The sequence below is a fragment of the Trachypithecus francoisi genome, unplaced genomic scaffold (assembly GCF_009764315.1).
Source record: "Trachypithecus francoisi isolate TF-2019V2 unplaced genomic scaffold, Tfra_2.0 Lachesis_group1, whole genome shotgun sequence".
Taxonomy (NCBI): domain Eukaryota; kingdom Metazoa; phylum Chordata; class Mammalia; order Primates; family Cercopithecidae; genus Trachypithecus; species Trachypithecus francoisi.
In genome coordinates, this window is record NW_022681454.1 from 84393951 (window position 1) to 84406421 (window position 12471).

At 38.5% G+C, this 12471-nt stretch overlaps 1 protein-coding gene across 6 annotated transcripts in view; it reads left to right on the forward strand.

Annotated features, from left to right (window-relative positions):
* LOC117085655 (cytochrome c oxidase subunit 7B2, mitochondrial) overlaps window positions 1-12471 on the forward strand; it is a 194613-nt gene that overhangs the window by 60485 nt on the left and 121657 nt on the right. For 4 of the 6 annotated variants that reach the window (XR_004438036.1, XM_033214765.1, XM_033214764.1 and 1 more), the window contains one exon: window positions 8256-8310. The exons of 1 other annotated variant lie outside the window; for it this stretch is intronic. The gene's annotated coding sequence lies outside the window, so the exon portion shown is untranslated. Of the gene's footprint in view, window positions 1-3928; window positions 4088-8255; window positions 8311-12471 lie in introns of all 6 variants that reach the window. One more of the 6 variants, XM_033214766.1, reaches the window with a different exon arrangement.

The following is a 12471-nucleotide window of genomic DNA, read 5'->3' on the forward strand; positions in this document are numbered from 1 at the left end:
TAGGCAAACACCATTGTAGTACATGTCCCAGACAAAGTCTCCTATGGATACAAAAATTAATTGGGAGAACAGAATTTTGCATAGTCTCAAAGTATATTCCCAAGATACTTACCAACTACAAAAAGGAATCTGTGGGAAAACCTGGTTAACACCAACTTTATCAAATGATCCGGGTAAGCATCATTTGGAATAAGACACATTGATAAATATCATGAGCCCCTTGGTCTTGATGTACTAAGAAAGTCACAAAACCATTTTTTTGTAGTATTCTTATCAAAAAAATGCATAACCTCATTTTAATTTGATAGATCATTAGACAAACATAAATTGTAGGACATTTTACAAACTAATATTCTTCAGAAGTATCTAGGCCATTAAAGAAAAGGGAAGGCTGGGCGCGGTGGCTCAAGCCTGTAATCCCAGCACTTTGGGAGGCCGAGATGGGCGGATCACTAGGTCAGGAGATCGAGACCATCCTCGCTAACACGGTGAAACCCCGTCTCTACTAAAAAATACAAAAAACTAGCCGGGCGAGGTGGCGGGCGCCTGTAATCCCAGCTACTGAGGAGGCTGAGGCAGGAGAATGGCATAAACTCGGGAGGCGGAGCTTGCAGTGAGCTGAGATCCGGCCACTGCACTCCAGCCTGGGCGACAGAGTGAGACTCCATCTCAGAAAAAAAAAAAAAAGAAAGAAAAGGGAAGACTGAGGAACTATTAGACTAAGTAGAAAACACAGCTAAATGCAATGTGAGATCCTGAATATGATCTTTGGGAACAGAAAAGGGCCATTAGTGGAAAAATTGGTGAATATCAAATAAAGTCTAAAGTTTAGTTAATAATATTGTATCACTGTTAATTTCCTGTACTTTTGTTATGTAAGTTGCTAATATTAGGGGAAATGAGTGAAGGATGTACCAGAATGCTTACTAATTTTGCAGCTTTTATCTATGTCCCAATTACATCAAAATAAAATGCTTAAAATACTATTAAAATACATTGAGTTCATTTTCCTTCTTTCATGTCTGATCTGAAATTAGTTTTATTATCTGGAGTAAGAGAAACTGAAATTCATAAATATCTAAGAATACTTTAAAACTAGTTTTGCTTACCTTAGATATACAATTTCTTTATCTTTTCTGGTTCCTCTCAAATAATACTTGCTCCAGTTATCTCAAGCTGCAGGTGTTTTCTTTTTAGAAGTGGATTAATATCTAATTGCAAAGCCAGTCAATTTTGGGAGTCACCTACCTTCTTGGATCCTCATGGGCCAAAAGATCTCTAATAGCAGCTCTACTGCTCTGTGGGCCTTTGTTCCCCAATAACTTGCACTACCTCTTTCTGTATGCCTCTGTCACAGTCTGTCACTGCTTCATGTTCTTGGTATTTCTTAGTTCACATATGAAAAGAAGGAAATGGTACATCTAGTTCTAGATCCTTGAGGAATCGCCATACTGTTTTCCATAATGGTTGAACTAGTTTACAATCCCACCAACAGTGTAAAAGTGTTCCTATTTCTCCACATCCTCTCCAACATCTATTGTTTCCTGACTTCTTAATGATTGCCATTCTAACTGGTGTGAGATGGTATCTCATTGTGGTTTTGATTTGCATTTCTCTGATGGCGAGTGATGACGAGCATTTTTTCATGTGTCTATTGGCTGTATGGATGTCTTCTTTTGAGAAATGTCTGTTCATATCCTTTCCCCACTTTTTGATGGGGTTGTTTGTTTTTTTCTTGTATATTTGTTTGAGTTCTTTGTAGATTCTGGATATTAGCCCTTTGTCAGATGAGTAGGTTGCAAAAATTTTCTCCCATTCTGTAGGTTGCCTGTTCACTCTGATGGTAGTTTCTTTTGCTGTGCAAAAGCTCTTTAGTGTAATGAGATCCCATTTGTCAATTTTAGCTTTTGCTGCCGTTGCTTTTGGTGTTTTAGACATGAAGTCCTTGCCCATGCCTATGTCCTGAATGGTACTACCTAGATTTTCTTCTAGGGTTTTTATGGTATTAGGTCTAACATTTAAGTCTCTAATCCATCTTGAATTAATTTTCGTATAAGGGGTAAGGAAAGGATCCAGTTTCAGCTTTCTACTTGTGGCTAGCCAATTTTCCCAGCACCATTTATTAAATAGGGAATCCATATGACCCAGCCATCCCACTACTGGGTATATACCCAAAGGATTATAAATTACTCTACTACAAAGACACATGCACACGTATGTTTATTGCGGCACTATTCACAATAGCAAAGACTTGGAATCAACCCAAATGTCCATCTGTGACAGACTGGATTAAGAAAATGTGGCACATTCACACCATGGAATACTATGCAGCCATCAAAAAAGGATGAGTTTGCGTCCTTTGTAGGGACATGGATGCAGCTGGAAACCATCATTCTTAGCAAACTATCACAAGAACAGAAAACCAAACACCGCATGTTCTCACTCATAGGTGGGAACTGAACAATGAGATCATTTGGACTCGGGAAGGGGAACATCACACACTGGGGCCTATCATGGGGAGGGGGGAGGAGGGAGGGATTGCATTGGGGAGTTATACATGATATAAACGTTATGCACATGTACCCTAGAACTTAAAGTATAATAAAAAAAAAAAAAAAAAAAAAAAAAAAGAAGGAAATGAATTGGCTAACATCATCTAAGTTGAACCAGTCCTCATTGAATGTCACAAGCAAACTTAATGGATTCCTTTTCCTTAGATTACAATGGTAATCTTGTCAATTCTGGCCCTTTTGGGACTTGGACACATAGTACAAAGCCTGACCACCTAATGATTGCACTTAACAGGGGCAGTGGGTTAAGTAGCTGAGCATAGTATTGGCAGGCAATATGTTTGACCTATGTACAGTAGTGAAGAATAACAATTTGCCATGGCTTATGTAATACTGTGGTAAATAATTTTACTTCTTTACAGTGTTAGTAATTTATATTTTTTTCAGTGCTTTACAGACTAACAATGTATTCACTCATGTAACTTCATGTGGCACTTTATATTAAAATGAAATGAAGTCTTAACACTTTTAAGAAGTGGAAAACAGATATTAATACTGAGGTATATTGAGATTTTTTACGTGAGATACCTATATTATTTGAATACATTGTGCACTGTGAAAGTACAAGAAATTTTTGTTCATTTAGCAGCCTGCTTTTCCCCCTCGGTCTTGAACATGCTCACCAGCTTGTCCTAATGATTAATTACTGAGGCGTCAATAACACAAAGAGTGATAGTTAACAGAATCGAAGTGTAAATCCTAGGAGGAGGCTTGTATCTTACTCAATCCAGTATCATTTTTAAATCAGTATAATCTTCCGTAAGACCATTAAGGAAGACACATGCTCTTATTTTTGCTTTAGTGTGATCATCCTTGTAATAAATTCCTATTAGAATTTACCACGTAGGAAAATTTCTGTTGTTGAAAAAAAAATCTTTTAGTTGGAAATAAAATTACACAATCTATGTTTCTCATGATAGCTGTGAGAAAGCACAGGACTAGACTTAATTTTCAAGTATGGTAGTTATATGAACATATTTTTAAAAATATTCATTGTCTCCAGTTCATTAAATTGTTAAGTAAAAGCTGTATTAAACATTATGTAATACCTTATTTAGCTGCAATTTATACATGCTTCTCTAACAGCAGTTTTGCTTCTTTAAGTCTCTATTTCCATTTTCATGCAAGCCATCTCAAATCATTTTGGAAAGCTGCTAATCAGTGAATGCTTATTGAGTATATACTATCCATTAAAAGCTACATCAGTGAAAAGTTAATAGGAACCTCTGTTGTGGAGGAACCTACATTCAAATGGGGAGAGGCATTTAAAAAATAGGAAGTTGTAAGTAATAAAATAAGTTAAAAACTCCTCCATGCCATGATCTAATCTTATATTTCTCTGTGTTTCACAATGTCAGAGACATTACTGAGAGAAGTGAACACTGCTAAACTAAACAAAGCAAAACACAGGAGCAATGGATTTAATCTTTTAGCCTTGATGATGGAGCACAACCTGGGGAAAAACTGATGGTGCAAGAGGCAGAGTTCTATTACTAGCAGACGCAGAGACATATAAAGTGAGTGTGTGTGTGTGTGTGTGTGTGTCTGTGTGTTTATAGTTAGCCCTCCATTTCCATGGATTTTATAGTCATGTATTGAAATAACTGTGGATTTAAAATATTTGGGGAAAGAATTGCAACTGTACTGACATGTACAGATTTTTTTTTCTTGTCATTGTCCCCTTAACAATGGCGTAACACTCTGTACATAACAATGACATTGTATTATCTATTACAAGTAATCTAAAGATGATTTAAAGTATACAAGAGCATGTGAATAGGTTATATGCAAATATGACACCATTATATATAAGGGAACTGAGCATCTGAAGATTTAGGTATCCAAGGGAGGTTCTGGCACCAAAGCTTCATGGAATCTAAGGGACAATTGTGCATATGTAAATATATATACACATATACACACAAACACACACCATATATATTATGTATGTAAACACATATATATATAAAGTGTATTGAATACATAAAAGGGACATATTTTGGATGTGTCTTACAGAACTTTACTCTGTTTTTTTAATCCTACTTTCTACTTTGTGTAACTAAGTGCTCAATAAATCTTCACTGAGTGAATGAATAGAAGAAAAATTGCTTTCAAAGCATTATAGGAAAATAGTATGCTCCCTATAGATAAATCTAGATTAGAGCTGAATACTAACCACATTAGGGTGTAACACAATTTTTGTACAACAGTAAAAATAGCATAAGTTTGCATACAAATTATAGGTATACAGAAAGCAACAGGGCCAGCTTTTCTCACTGAGCTATACCTAGTTAATTCAGGGCCTTTTGCATAATAAATGCTCATTAGATTCGATTGTATTGATTTTTTTTTTTGAAAAATAAATGAATAGCCAATCCAAGCATGTCCTATAACAATGAAAAGTTTAAAAATAGGTATGTTAGTGATTTAGTAATTAAAATGAGCCGGCTTTGATTAGTATTAGCGAGTTTTGAAATACCAACCTTCAAAGCCTCATAAAGAGTGAACTAGCACAGCTTTGGCACTAATTGGGTCTTCTCAGGAGCCTAATAAGGCTGAATTCCATTTAGTTAGCAGTGAACAGCTTGGCTAGGTTGCAAGGACTCCCACTCCCCAAAAAATTCATCTGTGCTAAAATCAGCTGTAAATCTTTCTGTGTAAGATTTAGCGTGGTTAGTGAATAAGCATCTAGAACAGAAAGAACAGAAACACTTTTTGGCTTCTACCAATTTCCATGCAACATCACTGCGCCTCTTACTACCTTCCGCGAAGAAGGGGGTAAAATAGAGGACCTTCAGGCTGGAGTGGAAGTGGCTGAACCTGGATTCTCCTGTCCCTTTCAATGCTAATTACCTGTCAGCTTCTAGAAAGTCAGCAGATTCAACTTTCCCTTGCATTTCTGTCTCTATTCCTCTCTGAGAAAGCGGGCAAGAAACCGCTTGCTGAAATGCTTTTCTCTTGGTTGTCCTCTTACCTCAATGGCCTCTCTCTTTCTTGGTCTTTTTATTGGCACCTTCTTAGCTCCCTGGCCTGCAAATGCTGGAGTAACCCAGGAATTACGTTACTTTTCCATTGGTGCATAACAAATTACTACAAATGTAGTGGTTTAAAATAACAGACATTTTGTATCTCATAGTTTCTGTGTGTCAGAAGTCTGCTCACAGCTTACCTGGGTCTTCTGCAAGGCTGCAGTCAGGGTATCATTTCGGCCTGGGATGTCATCTGAATGCTTGACTTCAGAAGGATTTCTTTCCAAATCAAAATTTATTTTCTTCAAGCTATAGGAGGGAGGGCCTTATGTTTTGTTGGCTGGAGGCTGAAGGCCTTGCAAGCTGGCAACTAGAGGCTGCCCTAAGTTTCTAGAGGCTTCCCTCAGTTCCCTGCCAGATTGTTTCCCCTGCATGACTGCTTGCTGCACATACATCTCACCGTCACATATTCTGTTGGTTAGAAACCAGTTACAGATCCTGCCTACATTCTGGGAGATGGGAATCTTACAGGTATGTGAACACGAGAAGGTGAGGATAATGGAGCACCTGAGTCTGTCCACTTGAGGGCTAGTTCTCTGTCCTCTCTCCTCTATCGGCACTCATTTCTTCTTACATCTCACGGCTATATCTACGGTGTTAAGCTTGATCGTCCTCAAACTTCACACCAGTATAACCAACTGCGTAGTTTATACGTAGTTCCTCTTGGATAGATCTAGTGGACATCTCAAATTTCACATACCTAAACCCAGAATAATTATTTCCTACCAATCACCTGTTTTTCCCACACTCTTCTAGCCTCACTAAATGCCAGCTCAGTAACTCAGATAAAAACCTTTGTATCATCCTTGACTCTACATTCTTCATGCCCACATCTAGCTTATCAGAAAATCCTGTCCCATCTATTTTCAAAATATATTCAGCCTCTGACCATTTCTCTCCACTTTGTAAAAATGCTTCCCATTTTATTCCCAGTAAAAGCTACACCATCTGGCTTTTTTATTACCTTTCTGGCCTCTTCTACCACTATTCCCTTTTTCATTCCATTCCAGAATAGTGGATAACTTGCTGTTTTCTGAGCAGCCCAGGCGCCCTCTCACTTTAGAGCCTTTCAACTCACTGTTCCCTTTTACTGAAATCCTCTTCCCCCAGATGCCTCCTTGGCTGACTCCCTCACCTCCCTCATGACCTTTCATATGTGAAACGTTACAGATGTGGCCTACCCTATTCACCTTTTTGCTGTTGCAATCTGTTTTTTTTTTTCTTCCTGTGTTCCAGATGTCCTTTATACTGCTCTCCCCTCTCCTTTTTTTCTTAGTACTTATAATCTTACAACATTCTATATAAATTATTCATTGTATTTATTGTTTATGGTCCCCGTTTCCTACTAGAATGTGAGTTTCGTGAGGACACAGATCTCTGTCTCTTGTGTTCATTACTCTATCTCGAGCCCTTAAATGTTCCTGGTATATAAATAGATGCTCATTAAATATTTGTTGAATCAATGAACAAATAACGCAGTTAGTCTTGTTCTCATCTTGGTATCTGCAGCACCTTCAATTAATCCTGGATTTGTAAGCACTTACAAAACTATTTTACCTTCAAAACTTTTGAAACTTGCCATTTCTTGTTTAGCGTCTTCAGTTGGCACTAGGGTCTGATTTAAAATTTAGGTTACTTGGTAGCCGTCTGGTTACCATTCCAGCCCTAATGGGGGTAAGGTCTATCTCCATTTCCTAGCAACTGGCTCAGAACCTGCTTCTAGCTGGATTGACCACATAGAACCCCAGCACCACTGCCTCTGACTTTGCTGTTGATGGAAACTCATGCAGTTTAACCATATGCCAGATTATTTTACATTAAATGTTGCCTCTCACCAAACATGGCTGCATGTACCTTGGTGAATATCTCAGTTCTTGTTTCACTCCAAGCATTAAGAAGGAGGTAGAACAGGCAACGGTAGTCACCTGACTCCTCTCCCAGCATACCCCTCCTGCAAAGTTTTTTCTGCTGTGAACTGTTTTTCTTTTTTCCTGTGCTCTTTTTTTTTTTTTTTTCTGTGTCCTTATATCCTTGAAAACTATTAATATCTGCTTTTTGGGTAGGACTTTCTGTCATTCACATATCATTTAAAGTAGTAAATAAATGTATCACTTTCTCTAGATTTTTAAACTTTAAATCCTCACTATTGCTATAGAATGAAAAATGTATTCCTTTCAACCACATTTCAGGCATTAGTATGCTGGTTAATTTGATTTGGGGCTCAAACATTAGATAAGTCCATTTCTGTTTCCTTGAACTTACATGAAAGAAGTTGCTGAGAAGTCTCCATGCATATTAGGTAAACGTTGGCTAGAACTTTCCGTTTGAGGTTGGGTACAGGTGGATGGCGATTCATGAAGGTAGCTGGTATGAAAAAGAGGGTTATCTCAACCACATGGATTGAGAAAAGTTTAAAGACTCATTCTCTGCCACTATTGGAAGACAGGTAGCTAGGCCCTTGTCATGTGCTTTATGATTCTTCCTTTTCAACTTTAAGTTGTTCCTTAAAAATTAGTTTAATCAGATATTATTTGTATATTTGTTATTAATGGAGTAGTATATGGTGATTTTCTCTGAGTAACATAGCCTGTACTTACCTTTGTCTTTTTCATTGTCTTTGAAATCTGACACTAATTTTCTAATTGTATTTTGTTAGGAAGCAGAATCTGAAACTTTCTGAGGAGATCATTTGGGCTTCAGATTTCTAACAGGTAATGAGAAAATATGGAAAAGATCCACACTACCCAGATTACACTTTCACAAGGTAGAAGTTCAAGTTCTGGTAGGAAATTTTGTAAAAAATAAAATTCACACTGAATTCATGTTTAAAAATTGTATGTACTTTTAAGCACGATGTTTATTATTGAGAATCAGCTCAACTACACAAACAGTAAGAGACAGATGTCAGTTTAAGTAGACAAATGTTTCAAAAATAAAATATTTTTTATCAGCAGTAAATGTTTTACTTGATAGACTAACTTGATAGTCTTAACTACACGAACAGTTGGATACAAAAGAAAATGTGTATATTGCCAGCAAACATTTTCAAAAGATAAGCACTTGTGCCAAGTACTGCATGCTTAGAAAAATCTTTCATTTGGCCAGCTTAGACCACCACGTGTATTAAAATATGTCATCCATCATTTCAGTGTTAAGAGCGCCCCCTGGTGTGGCATGTATATTTATATGCTTCTGTGACTTTTAGATGTTGTAAAAATTTCATTTTGTTATTAGATGGTGATGGGCCTTTTTTGCTGGGTTGACTTAGTCAGTATGGTGTGTAACTATCTAGAAATTTGTATTTAATGTTTTTCTTGTCTTTATCCATGACCGTGTCTGGAGTCAGTGGTCAGCTTGAAAGCCGAATTTGGGAATAATTACTAAACTTCCTCAGTCAAGCTAATGGCCAATAATATATCATTTATTAAGTGTGAAATTATATATTGTGATAAAATTTTACAGGATAATCAAATTATTTGGTGGTGATAACTTTGTTAAGTGGCAAATTGCTGTGAACAATTTCTTTTTGGTAAGCTCATGGGCAGACAGCATATTTTGCTTTTAAAATATCTGTTGTGTAAAAACTAAATAACCCAAACGCTGATATTTCCTTAGAAGCCAGCAACTCCTCTCTAGTGATATAACTTGCAAATATAAGCAAAATAATTCACCCATATGTCATAAATAGTACTCTCATTTATTATCTGTCACCAGGGAATAGCCCCATAGACTTACAGCTGAAATTGGCAGCAAAGTGCCTGTTTTGTAACTTTTATTTTTACTTGTATTTTATTTTTAATCCTTTAGGAATATAAGCCATTCTTGCAAAGTACACATAATATTCTAAATCACATTTCTGTAAATTTGATAATTGCAATTATTTTCCCTTACTGTCTCTTCTTCAGACTGTTACCTTGATTGTTTTAACCATTTTTCATATAAATTGTTTGAAATTTAATAATTTGCAGAACTACAATTGTTAACTGTTTGCAGTAGAATGCTTTTGTTTTTATTTTTTTCTCAATGTTCCTCTCTCCTTTGATTCTGAAACCATAAGCTCAGTACAATATTTACATTAATTCCTGGCTTGTTGAAAGCATGTTTTTAAAAACATAGATTAAAAAAATCAGAGCAATGAATCTGCCTTAGTAGACCTGTGTTTGAATCCTAGCTTTCATATTTACTTGTAAAAATCATGACTGTGGACAAGTTAATCACTCTCTCGGAGCCTCAGTCTTTTCTGTAAAAGAGGAATGCAAATCACTACTTCAGAGGATGTCCTTAATACATTTTTTACATTAATATGTGCATAAAACTTACTGTGTGCCAGATACGGACGGGGACCTTATGACACCCCTTATTTTTCACAAGTCTGTGAATGTGGTACTATTATTTCGGTATTATTGATGAGGCTTAGTGATGCTAAGAAGCCTCATAAATGGACAATCCAAGATTCTAATTCAGGTCTTTCTGACTTAAAGTGAGCTCATAACCACTGTGCTGTGTGTTTAATTTAATTCATTTCTACTGATTTGTTAATTTATCTGTCATCACTGTCAAATAATCCCCCACTTCACATAGAGGAAAGCAACCTTCAGAAAAAGCATAGAGGAATCATTTTATATGGATGCTCTTGTCTGAAAGCCAGAATTGCTTTGGGCATTTATTCTTCACTATGAAGTTTTTTCAAACCAAGTGGAGCATTAAGACATTGCTTGTTATTAGCATGATTGAGCTGATAATAGCAGTGACAACAAATAGGGGTATTAGGTTAGTGAACTTGAAGCCTCCTTTATGAATAATATAAAATTGGGGTAATGCAATGTTAATTTTAGAAACTGTTGCATCCGTCTGACCCACCATTTATTTTGTGTTTTTTGTTTCCTGGACCTGGGAGCATAGTATAAGTCTTATGTGCATTGCCATTCAATTTAAGTATCTAATTACTTGCACTGGTTTTGTGAAGCTCGTATCATTTTCTTTATGGGTTAAGAATTATTTTTTTGATTTTTATATACTAGATTTTCTGTAATTGCTACAGAGACCAATGTAATAAGTTTCTCATTTCATTAGTAAGTCGTTTTGAAGGCTACTAAGTAGCTCATCACAGAAACACAGCAGAACAGGCCTGTTCTTTGCTTAATAAAATCTAGTGTTGCATATTATTTCCTTAGTCCTTGAGATTTGCTCTAAGAATTAGGCTGTTCAGAGCACATTGTTAGGCTCCTCAGTGGCTGAGTGAATGTTTTCTTGTTTAGGTTGTGTCATGTCCTGCTTGGCTCAGATGTAAAGGCATTATTATGAGTATGTATGCGTATTATTATGTCTTACTGAGAGGTGACAACCTGCTAGCAGCCCTGGCTCTCGGGGCTTCCTCAGACTTGGCATACGCTCTGGCTGCACTTCAGGATCCCTTCAGCCCTTCACTGCATTGTGGGAACCCCTCTCTGGGCTGGTCGAGGCCAGAGCCGGCTTCCTCTACTTGCTGGGAGGTGTGGAGGGAGAGGCGCGGGTGGGAACAGGGGCTGCCTGCGGCGCTCACGGGCCAGCGTGAGTTCTGGGTCGGAGCCCCGCTCTGAGAGCTGCTGGCCGCGCATCCAGCCTCTGGCAGTAAGGGGCTTAGCACCCTGGCCAGCAGCTGCCGAAGGTGCGCTGGGTCCCCTAGCACTGCCAGCCAGCCCCTGCTGTGCTCGAATTCTGACCGGGCCTCAGCCACCTCCCTGCAGGGGGCAAGCCTCAGGACCTGCAACCCGCCATGCCCTCCCAACACCCCCATCCCCTTCTCCGCTGAGCCCTGGCTGAGGGGTGTGGGCGTGCAAGATCCACTAGGCAAAGCCAGCTGGACTCCTGAGGCTGGTGGGGACTTGGAGAACTTTTATGTTTAGCTTCATTGTATATGCACCAATCAGCACTCTGTGTCTAGCTCCGGGTTTGTGGATGCACCAATCAGCACTCTGAATCTAGCTATGGCGCACTTTATGTCTAGCTGGAGGATTGTAAATGCACCAATCAACACTTTGTTTCTAGCTCAAGGATTATCAGTGCACCAATCAGCACTCTGTGTCTAGCTCAAGGTTTGTAAACACTCCAATTATCACTCTGTGTCTAGCTAATCTAGTGGGGACTTGGAGAACTTTTGTGTCTAGCTAAAGGATTGTAAATGCACCAATCAGCACTCTGTCTAGCTCAAGATTTGTAAACGCAGCAATCAGTACCGTGTCAAAATGGGCCAATCAGCTCTTTGTAAAATGGGCCAGTCAGCTCTCTGGAAAATGGACCAATGAGCAGGATGTCGGTAGGGTCAGATAAGGGAGTGAAAGCAGGCTGCCCCAGCCAGCAGGGCAACTGGCTCTGGTCCCTTCTGCGCTGTGGAAGCTTTGTTCTTTCACTCTTTGCAATAAATCTTGCTGCTGCTCACTCTTTGGGTCTGTGCGGCCTTTATGAGCTGTACCACTCACTGCGACGGTCTGCAGCTTCACTCTTGAAGTCAGCGAAACCACAAACCCACCAGAAGGAAGAAACTGCGGACACATCTGAACATCTGAAGGAACAAACTCTGGACGCACTGTCTTTAAGAACTTTAAGCTGCACCGCGAGGGTCTGCGGCTTCATTCTTGCCCACCAATTCCAGACACGTTTCTAAGATAGCATATTATCCCAGACACTAATTAACCTTACGAAACTCAATTTAACCTTTAACAGAACCATTGAATGAGTGAAGAAATGGGATTTGTCTTACTATTTTACCCTCATTTCTGCCCTACAGTGGCATCTCCTGCCAGCCCATCTTACACACACACACACACACACACACACACACACACCACATTTGGTAAGCGGGGTCTTTGACATGTTTACTGTCTGTGAACTTC